Source organism: Mobula birostris, chromosome 19, assembly GCF_030028105.1.
Source record: "Mobula birostris isolate sMobBir1 chromosome 19, sMobBir1.hap1, whole genome shotgun sequence".
NCBI classification, from domain to species: Eukaryota; Metazoa; Chordata; class Chondrichthyes; order Myliobatiformes; family Myliobatidae; genus Mobula; species Mobula birostris.
In genome coordinates this window covers 5,025,705-5,038,042 of record NC_092388.1, presented here as the reverse complement: position 1 = coordinate 5,038,042, position 12,338 = coordinate 5,025,705, and the positions used below count along the sequence as shown (strand labels likewise).

At 46.9% G+C, this 12,338-nt stretch overlaps 1 protein-coding gene across 4 annotated transcripts in view; it reads left to right on the top strand.

Annotated features, from left to right (window-relative positions):
* Positions 1–245: 245 nt before the first annotated feature.
* The window catches only part of thrb (thyroid hormone receptor beta), a 206,426-nt gene continuing 194,333 nt past the window's right edge, over positions 246–12,338 (top strand). The window contains exon 1 of one of the 4 annotated variants that reach the window (XM_072283152.1): positions 246–595. The gene's annotated coding sequence lies outside the window, so the exon portion shown is untranslated. The other 3 variants (XM_072283155.1, XM_072283154.1, XM_072283153.1) reach the window with 3 other exon arrangements.

Here is a 12,338-nt window from a genome sequence, read left to right as displayed (position 1 = left end):
CTCTATAAATCAGGTCCTCAAGTACCGGCAACATCCTTATAAGAAGGATAGCGTGTGTATTAAATGCACATAGCGAATAAAGTTGATCCTTGATTTGTATTGACATGTTTTGTTTGGCATGAATAGGGATGAGAGAGAGAGAGAGAGAAAGACAATTTTAAACTAGCAATGACGCGGAGCCTCGTCCCGCACGGTTGTAAGGAGGCGCCTCACGGTTTAAGACAATGCAGCGGGTGTCGGAGCCCGGCCTGACCTGCCTCGGCGCTGCGGCCGCCGGATTCGGCTCAGGCCGGCGGCGCTCGCCGCCTCCCCCTGCTGGCCTCTCGCTCACTTTCTTCCCCCCACCGTCCCTCCCATCGGCTCAAGGTCGCCGCTGTCTCTCTCTCTCTCTCTCTCTCTCGGTGGGTCAGCTCAGGACAGCGGCACAGCGGCCCACGGCAGCCCGCCGATTCGGGCCAGCCGGGGGGAAGGAACAGCGAGTCGCCCAGCCGAACAGGACACGCCAGCGTTCCGCCGGGGCAGCAGGGGGAAACCGGGGGAAAACGGCGAGGCGTGGCGTGGCGTGGCGTGTCGTGTCATCGTGGAAAGTGTCTGTGTGAGTGTCGGTGCGGCTGAGGGATGGCGGAGGGGGAGGAGGGAGAGGGTAGGAGGGGAGGAGGGAGAGGGTAGGAGGGGAGGAGGGAGAGGGTAGGAGGGGAGGAGGGAGAGGGGTAGGAGGGGGAGCGAGAGGGGGAGGAGGGAGAGGGGGAGGAGGGAGAGGGTAGAGGGGGAGGAGGGAGAGGGTAGGAGGGGAGGAGGGAGAGGGTAGGAGGGGAGGAGGGAGAGGGGTAGGAGGGGGAGCGAGAGGGGTAGGAGGGGAGGGGGCGAGAGAGACTTCAAACAGAAACTTTTAACCTCATGTCGGGAGGTGAACCTGCGCCTGGGCTCGGGGAGAGGGAGTGAAGTTCAGGACGGCGGGTGGGTGGCGGTGGGAGAGGGAAGGCGGAGCGCGGAGCGTCCATGGGCGCCCCGGGGCTCCCGATGCCAGCGTTACAGCGCCGGCGTACCGAGGGGGTGGTGGTGGTGGGGTGGGGGGGGATTATGGCTGCTGCCGGCCGCCGTAGTTGCATTGGTTTCTTACCGTCGCATTAGGGTTACCGAGGAGCACAGATCGGGGTTCGATCCCGGTGCGGTGCGCTGCGCCGCGCCAGCAGCCTGTTCTCACAAGCAACGAATTTTTTTAAAATTCATTTTATTTGAAAAATAACATGAAATGTAAATTTTGTTTGTTCAATGTTGGTCAGCCCTTCCTCTCCAGGTTGTCAACAGATCTGCCTCCTTCCATAGGCAGAACAGACACACACAGACACACACGCTGACAGATACAGACACACTTCACATTGGTAGACACTCACGTTCACGCACTGACACATTCAGGCGCAGATTCGCGATCACGCGCACTCTCACAGAAGCACACGCTCTGACAGACACACTCAGACACTCGCAAACCTCCCCCCTCCACAGACACACATTATCACAGGCACTACACAGAGGAACACACTCACACAACCACATTCTCTCTCTCACTCATAAATCTACACGACACACACACATTCACACGGACACATGCGTAGACATATACGTAGACAAACACACTCTCACATACATTCTCTCAGTTTCTCACATATTCTCACACACATTCTCTCATACGCTCACTCTCACACTCCCTCATACACGCGCTCTTTCTGTCTCTCTCTCAACCCCTCACTCACACACTCTCTCACTCTCTCATACACTCTCATACTCTCTCACACATTCTCCCTCACTCGCTCGCGCTCTTCTCTCACAGACTCTCACTCATATACATACTCTCTCACACACACGCTCACTCTCTCATACACACTCCCACACTTTCACACACACTCTCTCTCATGCGCTCTCTCTCACACACTCTGTCACACGCGCTCTCTCTCACGCATACTCCCTCAAACACACTTTCACACACTCTCTCACGCACACAACTAACTCAGTCTCACACCCACACCCACCGGCGGTATCGAGTCTATTTCCTCTCCATTTGCTGGCGTGGTGAGGCGGTGGTGGGGAGGGGAAAGGCAGAGAGAAATGACACGTCGGCCGCTGACTGCCTCCGTTTGGGGGTCAGTTTCCTACTGCTGTGAGTGGAGGTGAGGCACGTGAACGGTGCCTTCCCGCAGCACTAGAGGGGAAAGTGCCTGTTATTTAAAATGCCATCGCTGTAATTTACCGCAACGGCAGCTGGCCGCGCTCGGATGTTCCGTCCCGCCGATCCTGTGGGTTGTACGCTGGTGGTGTTTGGCCTCCGTCGGGGTTCGCCTTGCGTTTCTGCTTTCTGGGTGTGTATGTGTGTGACCGTACAAAGTACAACGCTGCTGTTCCCAGCGCCTTCTTTCAGTCCAACGTGGTCACGCTGCCGCTGTGACAATCGATGCCTACTTGGCGAACAATCCTCTTTCGGGTCAGTGTCCAGAATACCGAAAAGCAGGGAAACGAATCAGTTATCCATCTGCGTGTCTTTCTCTCTCCCCCTCCCTCTCCCCCCCCCCCCACACACACACACACACACGGAAAAAACCTGCATATTTTACAGACGTTTAATACAAGACGTGGTTGACTGACTGTAATCAATGTATTGCACCCTGTTCTTGGAAATCTTGTTTAATTTTGTGAGGAGTCTTGGCGTTGGGGATTTCTCTCCGCAGACTCTGCGTGATCCGTTGAGTTCCTCCAGCATTTGTGTGTGCGTTGATGACAAACACGGGGTTCTGCAGGTACTGGAAATCCAGAGCAACACACGCAAATTGCTGGAGGAACTCGGCGGGTCGGGCAGCGTCTGTGGAGAGGAACTGCTTTCCTGGAGCTGTGTGGGTGAATGCGGCCTGGCCCGTGCGCCTCAGCTGCGCAGTTTCGGGGAGGTGGATGGGGGAGACGTTCCGGAGCCGAAATTCAATGCACAGCCTGGGGTGATGGTCGGATGCTGTTGCTCGGTGTGGGGGGACTTATCTGACCCGAGGCCAAGTCTTTCAGGCAGTCGGTACCTCCACGGCCCCTGGCCAGGATTTTTATATGTCTTAACACAAGCTGACTATCACCAAGGGGAGTAGTGGTGGATGAACCGGGCGCCAGATTATGGGAGTTCATGAAGGAAGTGGGTGTAACAGTGCAATGTTTTTTGCAGCACCAGTGACCCGGTTTAATGTCTGTAAGGAGTTTGTACGTTCTCCCCGTGACTACCTGGGTTCGCTGTTGCTGCTGTGGTTTCCTCCCATGTTGCAAAGACTACATGTTAGGTTTAGTGAGGTGTGAGCATACGATGGCTCTGGAAGCATGGCCACACCTGTGGGCTTTCCCCAGCACAGTATGGGGAAACACATTTCACTGTATCTTTTGATGAACTTGTGACACATAAAGCTCATCTTTAAGCGAGGATGCGCTACTTTATCCATGGGTGGGAATTGTACAGTGACTATTCTCCAGGGTCCCCAACCCAGAATCCACAGATCCTCTCGGTTAATGGTAGGGGTCAATGGCTTTGGAAAGTTTGTGAACCCCGATTTAAATGGACACTGAAGAAGACAGTAATAAAGTTGTGGCTTTTTTAATCAAGTCCACAGTAAGTGAATTTTTACCAGCAGTTCAGTAGCAATTAAAACTATTAACTGTATCTGAAGAGGAAGTATGATATCATCTGATTTTAATTTTGTTTGGTGTTTAAGTGCACTTTGTGATACTTTTATCTTGAACACAGGAGATTCCAGTCAAGGTATGTACAAGTTCCGTTGATTGACATCTTCTGGATAGATTATTAAACCATTTTTTTTCCACTTCTTTTAAGTCTTTTACATTTGTTTCTCGTCTTGAATGTGATTCTGGAACTTTCGGAGCCCATATTTTGCTGTTTGGAGATTGTTTGGGTGCGTCAGCGCTCTGCAGTCTCTAAGATTCCAGAGAGCAGAGACAGGGTGAGCAAACCTAGTGGTGAGACAGCTGCAGGATGGTGTGCAAACCAACCTTTGACCCCATTTCACCGATTAGAGATTCCACTGTTCACCAGTTAAAGCAGCGAGGGCGATTGAAACATCAAGGCGAGTGCGGAAGCTTGGAGATGGCTTGGGTGCCCCAGCGCTCTGCAGTCTCCGGGAGGATTCCTGCAGGCAAGGTGTGCGAACCTCATAAGAGGCAGGTTGCGGGATGGGGCGCAGGCCGATTAAAGTGGCGAGGGAGATTGAAGCATCGAAGCGAGAGGAGAGGGTGAGCTCTGGCCTCCTGTCTTTTGATCATCTGCACCAGAGAGGGAAAGCCCGCTGCTGAGTCCGGGCCCAGAGAGTATTGCCCAGGTTTTCTCTGCGATTTGGAGTTGGACTTTGGACTATAGACTCTATTTTTCAGTCTTATAGTTTTAATATTTTGTGTTTATTTTAAGGCGGAGGGGGATTTGGAGGTTCGAGTGCCTGATCTGTTTTGCTTGGTTTTTGTGTGGGAGGGGGGATTTGGGAGTTGATGATTGTGCTCCCTTTCTTTTCTTTTCTTTCTTGGTTTCATGGCTATCTAGAGAAATGAAGAATTTCAGAGTTGTATACTTTGATAATAAAGGAACCTTTGAACCTTCTACAGATGATGAAAATCTAGAATAACACAAAAGAACTGCTGAAGGAACTCAGCAGGTCAGGCAGCATCTATGTAAAGGAATAGAGTCAACATTTCTGGTGGAGACCTTTCATCAGGACCAGTCACAGAGTCACACAGCATGGAAACAGGTCTTTCAGTCCTTCTGGTCCATGATGCCCCATCCAAGCTAATCCCATTTGCCTGTGTTTGGTCCATAACCTTCTAAACTAGGGTTCCTAACTTGGGGTCCACGGGACCCTCAGTTAATGGTAGGGGTCCATGGCATAAAAAAGGTTATGAACCCCTGTTTTAAATCTTTCCAACAGTACCTGTACCTATCTAACAGTCTTTTAATTGTTATTGTACCTGTCTCAACCATTCTTTCTGTCCACTCCACATAGATACCTCATTTTGTGTAAAAATGAAAGTTGGCCCTCAAGTTCCTATTAAACCTGCCCCCTCTTCACCTTAAACCTATGCTCTCTAAATCTTGATTCCCCAGCTCTGGGGAAGAGACTGAGTGCATTCTGTGACGAATGTGTGGGTGGGGATGAGAGAGCATTTGTTTTGCTGTTGTATGTTGGCGGTGTGTTCTGACGAGCTTTGTGGGTAAGCTATGTTGGCGTTGGAAAGTGTGACACTTGCAGGCTGCTCCCAGCACATCCAAAGATTGTGTTGGTTGTTAATGCAAATGACACATTTCGCTGCATGTTTCTTTTTTATCTGAGCAATAAATAAATTGAGTCTAGTCAAATTATTGTAACCAAATAATTTATTATACCTGGTTGGCTTCAAGTGTTTTTGAAAGCTGAAAGAATGTGATGAATTAATCTTGCCACATGTTATGTACTCATTGCACAAGACAGTACAGCTGCCTGTTTTCTTAGCTAGACCCAGAGCTGGATCTTGGACGGTGGGTCCATGGTGCAGAAGGGAAAGATGAAGAAGAGGGGAGCGGTAGTGATTGGGGATTTAATAGACGGGAGATTCTGCAAACATGAATGAGACCACCAAATGTTGCCTCCCAGGTGCCAGGGTCAGGGACGGCTTGGGTTGCATCCATAGTATTTTGGAGGGGCAGGGGGAAGCAGCTGCATGTCTTGCTACACATTGGTATCAATGACATAGGAAGGGAAAGCAAAGAAGTCCTGAAAAGAGATTTTAGAGAGCAAGGCAGAAAGCTGGATTGCTGCCTGTGCTAAGCACCAGTGAAGGTAGAAACAGGATGATTTGGCAGGTAAATTCATGGCCGAGAAGCTGGTGCAGGGGTCAGGGCTTTAGGTTCTTGGATCATTAGGATCTCTTTTGGGGGAGGTATGACCTGTTCAAAAGTGATGGGTTGCACCTGAACCCGAGGGGGACCAATATTCTCGTGGGCAGGTTTGTTAGAGTTGTTGGGGCAAGCTTAAACTAATTTGGTAAGGCGGTGGGAACTGGAGTGAAGGGACTCAGGATAGGACGGATGGTAAAAAAGCAAAGATACTATGCAATCAAACTGTCAACAGGGGCAGGCAGATGATAGGACAAAAATGCAGCCAGTAGGATGACTATCGATGTATTAGGGATGCAGAATCAAATACAGTACTCATTTTATATCTCAGTGCACGAAGTAGAAGAAATAAGGTGGATGATCTTGTTGCACTATGACAGATTGTCAGGTATGATGTGGCCATCACTGAATTGTGGCTGAAGGATAGTTGTAGTTGGAAGCTAGATGTCCAAGGTTACACATTGTATCGGAGGGATAGGAAGGTAGGCAGAGTGGATGGCATAGCTTTGTTGGTTAAAAAAAAAACAGCATCAAATCAGTAGAAAGATGTTATATAGGATCGAAAGATGTTGAATCCTTGTGGGTTGAGTTAAGAAACTGCAAGGGTAAAAGGACTGTGATGGCAGTTATATACAGGTCTTCCAACAAAAGCTGAGATGTGGACTACAGATTACAATGGATATTGAAAAGCCTTGTCAAAAGGGCAATGTTATGATAGTCATGGAAGATTTTAACATGCAGGTCAATTGGGGAAAATCAGGTTGGTAATGGATCTCAGGAGAGTGAGGTTGTTGAATGCCTACGAGATGGTTTTTAGAGCAGTTTGTTATTGAGCCTGCTTAGAGGATCAGCTATACCGGATTGGGTGTTATGTAACGAACCAGAGGCAATTAGGGAGCTTAAGGTAAAAGAGCTCTTAGGAGCCAGTGATCACAATATGGTTGTGTTCAACTTGAAATTTGATAGGGAGAAAGTAAAATCTGATGTAGCAGTATTTCAGTGGAGTAAAGGAAATTACAATGGTAGGCGAATAGAGTTGGCTAAACTAAATTGGAAGGAGATGCTGGCAGGGATGACAGCAGAGCAGATGAACTAAATGCATATTTTGCATCAGTCTTCACTGTGGAAGACATTAGCAGTGTATCAGATGTTGAAGAATGTGAGGGAAGACATGTGAGTCCAGTTACTCTAACAAGGGAGAAGGTGCTGAAAAAGATGAAAGACTTAAGGGGACATAAGTCATCCGGACCAGATAAACTGCACCCTAGGGTTCTGAAAGAGGTAGTGGTGGAGATTGTGGAGGCATTGGTAATGACCAAAAATCATTGGATTCTGGCATAGTGCCAGAGGACTGAAAAATTGCAAATGTCACCCACTCTTTAAGAAAGGAGGAAGGCAGCAGAAAGGAAATTATGGACCAGTTAGCCTGACCTCAGCAGTTGGGAAGATGTTGGAGTGAGTTGTTAAGGATGAGGTTATGGAGTACTTGGTGACACAGGACAAGGTGGGACAAAGTCAGCACGTCTTCCTTAAGGGAATACCTTGACTGACGAACCTGAGGAGATTACACGTAGGATAGATAAAGGGATGCAGTAGACTTTGTATATTTGGACTTTCAGAAGGCCTTTGACAAGGTGCCACACATGAGGCTGCTTACCAAGTTAAGAGCCCATGCTATTACAGGAAAATTACTGACATGGTTAAAGCATTGGCTGATTGGTAGGAGGCAGTGAATAGGAATAAAGGGATCTTTTTCTGGTTGGCTGCCAGTGACTAGTGGTGTTCCGCAGGATTTGATGTTGGGACTATTTTTAATGCTTTTTTATAAATGATTTAGAAGCTGCAATAGATGACTTTGCAGCCTCCTGATAAATCTCCTCTGCACCCTCTGTAAAGCTTCCACATCCTTCCCATAATGAGGTGACCAGAATGTAAAGGTTTAATTTACATAGGAAAGTTGTCAGTAATGGGAATGACAAAACGTTTTGATCAACATCAAGACCTAGTGTGCATTTGGCCTACAATATAATATATTTACTTGTATAATCTGTGCACTTCACAACAAATAGTCTGCAAATGTCTTGTTTGTATTTACAAGAGTGGCAACACTGAAGTGAAGTTGTGGGGAAAACTATTTAACTGAAGACACAATTTGTATCGCTGCATCTTTTAGTGTGTTCTAAATATCCAGTCCCTGGTCCAAATAGCCTTACTTTTTCCCAAATAAAACAACCATCAGCCACCTACCCACACGCAGACCATGCTGTCTTCTCACTATTGCCAGTAGAGGGGCAGGAACCTTAGATCCCACACCACCAAGTTCAGAGACAGTTCTTACCTTACAGCCATCAGGTTCCTGAACTGGTGAGAATAACTTCACTCAGCACATCTCTGAACTGATTCCATAACCTACTGACTGGCTTTCAAGGACTCTAGGTCTCGTGTTCTCAGTGTGATATTGTATATGCCAGGTACAAGGACAGTTGTTACCCAACAACCATCAGGCTCCTGAACTTCACTCACCCACACACTGAACTGATTCTGCAAACCACACAGTCACCTTCAAGGACTCCACAACTCATGTTCTGAGTATTATTTATTTTGTAATTTGCACAATTTGTCTTTCTTTGCACATTGGTTGTTTGTCAGTCTTTGTTATTTATAGTTTTTCATAAATTCTATTCTGTTTGTTTATTATCCTGTAAATGCCTGCAGGAAAATTGATCTCAAGGTATTATATGGTCAGAACTTTTAAAGCTTACATCATTGAAAATAAATCTGAATCTGAATTTGAAAGTCACTGTTACAGCATTTGACAGGACTGGGTGGTTTTGAATCCGTTTGTCTGGGGGCTAGTGTTATTGGAGGGTAAATCCACTGATTACATAGGCATTCTGTTATAAACAAGTGCTGTTTTGTGTTGAAAATATTCACATAAAAGAACTGTAAGCCACTAATCAATCCAATACTGTTGTGTATTAGATTCAGATTTATTTATCACCTGTACATTAGTGAAATGTACTGTTTGTGTTAACAACCAACACACATCAGGATATGCTGGGGACAACCCACAAGTGTCATCACACGTTCCGGTGCCAACATACTGTGCCCACAGTGCTTGGCAGAACAACACAAAATACAACAAGCAACAAAACGACAACAGCAAAACAAGCCCCCCTCATTCCCCCCCCCCCCTGCGGCACCTACGCTGTCATTTAACCCCAGGACAGGCCACCTTCGGCCTCTGCCTCCAGTGGACTCATGGATTCGCAGACACTGGGCCTTGACCTCCCGAGCAGTCCCTCTGAGATCTGCAGACTTGGAGGTCCAGCCACTGGGCCTCGGCTGCTGGACTATATCTGACTGTTCCTGCTCACTTTGGGATTAATCTTTCACTGTTAACCCTTGCCCCTCCACCCCAGATTGGCATGACTCATTACCCTCTCTTCTCTGACCCTATCTGCCTATCATTCACCCACCTATCCACTCAGGGACTGTCCAATAGTCTGATCGAAGCTGTCCTTGAGCCTGGTCTTTTTGGTTGATTATTGTCTCATATACCAAGATACTTTGAAAAGTTTGTCTTAGACAATAGGTGCAAGAGTAGGCCATTCGGCCCTTCGAGCCAGCACTGCCATTCACTGTGATCATGGCTGATCATCCACAATCAGTATCCAGTTCCTGCCTTATCCCCATAACCTTTGATTCCCCTATCTTTAAGAGCTCTATCCATCTCTTTCTTGAAAGCATCCAGAGACTTGGCCTCCACTGCCTTCTGAGGCAGAGCATTCCACATATCCACCACTCTCTGGGTGAAAAAGTTTTTCCTCAACTCCATTCTAAATGGCCTGCCCCTTACTCTTAAACTGTGGCCTCTGGTTCTGGACTCACCCATCAGCGGGAACATGCTTCCTGCCTTCAGTGTGTCCAGTCCCTTAATAATCTTATATGTTTCAATCAGATCCTCTCTTATCCTTCTAAATTCCAGTGTATACAAGCCCAGTCGCTCCAATATTTCAACATATGACAGTCCCGCCATCCCAGGAATTAATCTTGTGAACCTATACTGCACTCCCTCAATAGCAAGAATGTCCTTCCTCAAATTTGGAGACCAAAACTGCACACAATACTCCAGGTGTGGTCTCACCAGGGCCCTGTACAGCTGCAGAAGGACCTCTTTGCTCCTATACTCAATTCCCCTTGTTATGAAGGCCAACATGCCATTAGCTTTCTTCACTGCCTGCTGTACCTGCATGCTTGCTTTCAGTGACTGATGTACAAGAACACCTAGATCTCGTTGTACTTCCCCTTTTCCTAACTTGACTCCATTTAGATAATAATCTGCCTTCCTGTTCTTACCACCAAAGTGGATAACCTCACATTTATCCACGTTAAACTGCATCTGCCCACTCACCCAGCCTGTCCAAGTCACCCTGCATTCTCATAACATCCTCCTCACATTTCACACTGCCACCCAGCTTTGTGTCATCTGCAAATTTGCTAATGTTACTTTTAATCCCTTCATCTAAATCATTAATGTATATTGTAAACAGCTGCGGTCCCAGCACTGAACCCTGCGGTACCCCACTGGTCACCGCCTGCCATTCCGAAAGGGAGGCGTTAATCACTACTCTTTGTTTTCTGTCAGCCAGCCAATTTTTAATCCATGTCAGTACTCTGCCCCCAATACCATGTGCCCTAATTTTGCCCACTAATCTCCTATGTGGGACTTTATCAAAGGCTTTCTGAAAGTCCAGGTACACTACATCCACTGGCTCTCCCTTGTCCATTTTTATAGTTACATCCTCAAAGATTCCAGAAGATTAGTCAAGCACGATTTCCCCTTCGTAAATCCATGCTGGCTCGGACCAACCCTGTTACTGCTAACCAGATGTGTCGTAATTTCATCTTTTATAATTGACTCCATACAATTATGTCTTGTCCTCATACAGATCAAATCTATTATGTTTTGTAACTTCAAAACTTTGAACTAACTCAGAGGAAGACACGGGAGTCTGAATGGAGAGTCTAACTTTGTGTTCACTTTAAGGGAGGTTGGCACATATCACATGGTACTGTGATGACGTATACAAGTCATGTGTTTATACATATGACCCGTAATGAATTATTTAAAAGAACAAGAATGCTTAATTTCCCAATATATATGCGCAATATTACTCAAATACTACTAGAATATTAAATACAGAACAAAATCATTACACAGTGCATTGAGCTGGAATAAGGTAAACAGCAACAGAGCGCAAAATGAAGAGTAATAGCTACTGAAAAAAATGTGGAGCATCGTCATTATCTGCCGTATCATATGGCATTATCATTATGTGCGATGTCATATGACATCATAATTATGTGCCGTCATATGGCATTATCATTATGTGCGATGTCATATGACATCATAATTATGTGCCGTGTCATATGGCATTATCATTATGTGCGATGTCGTATGACATCATAATTATGTGCCATGTCATATGATGTGGGTGATCAAGGACTTTCCATGACCATGATTGTTCTTGGCAAATTTTTCCACAGGAGTGGTTTGCCATTGCCACCTTCTGGGCAGTGTCTTTACAAGACAGGTGACCCCAGCCATTACCAATACTCTTCAGAGATTGTCTGCCTGACGTCAGTGGTCACAAACCAGGATTTGTGATATGGACCAGGTGCACATACGACCATCCACCGTCTGTTCCCGTGGCTTCACATGACCCTGATTGGCGGGGCTGAGCAGGTGCTACACCTTCTCCAAGTGTGACGTGCAGGCTTGCAGAGGGAAGGAGCACCTTACACCTCCTTTGGTCGAGACATATCTCACCACCCGCTCCCCAACTGCCATGAGTGCAGGTAACTGATAAAGTGCAAGATCATAACAAGAGATTGCGAGGCCAAGGGTCCATCTTATTGAATAAGAGTTCCGTTTAAGGGTCTGATAACAGTAAAACTCTGCTTTATCCTGATGGGATGTGCTTTCAGGCTTTTGTATCTTCTATCCAAAGGGAGAGGGGAGAGAAAATCCAGAGTGGGTGGGGTCTTTGATTATGTCATCTACCGAGGCAGCGACAGGTGTAGATAGAGTCCGTGAAGGGGCAGCTGAGTTCTGTCCACAACTCGCTGTGGTTTCTTGCAATCACGGGCAGAACAGTTGCCGTACCAAGCTGTGATGCATCTGGGTAGAATGCTTTTTAAGATGCATCAGTAGAAATTGGCAAGGGTCAAAGGGGATGTGCCAATTTTTTTTTTGGCTTCCTGAGGATGTAGAGGGATTCATGAGACTTTTTGGTCGTGGCATCTTTGTATGTTATGGTCTTATTACAATAAGGTCTCGGTCATCACGGAAAGTGGACTAAGGAATGGCGGATTGAATTTAAACTCTGATGGATGTTCAGCATTCTGGCCTATTAAACCAGAACAGGACTTGCCTAGT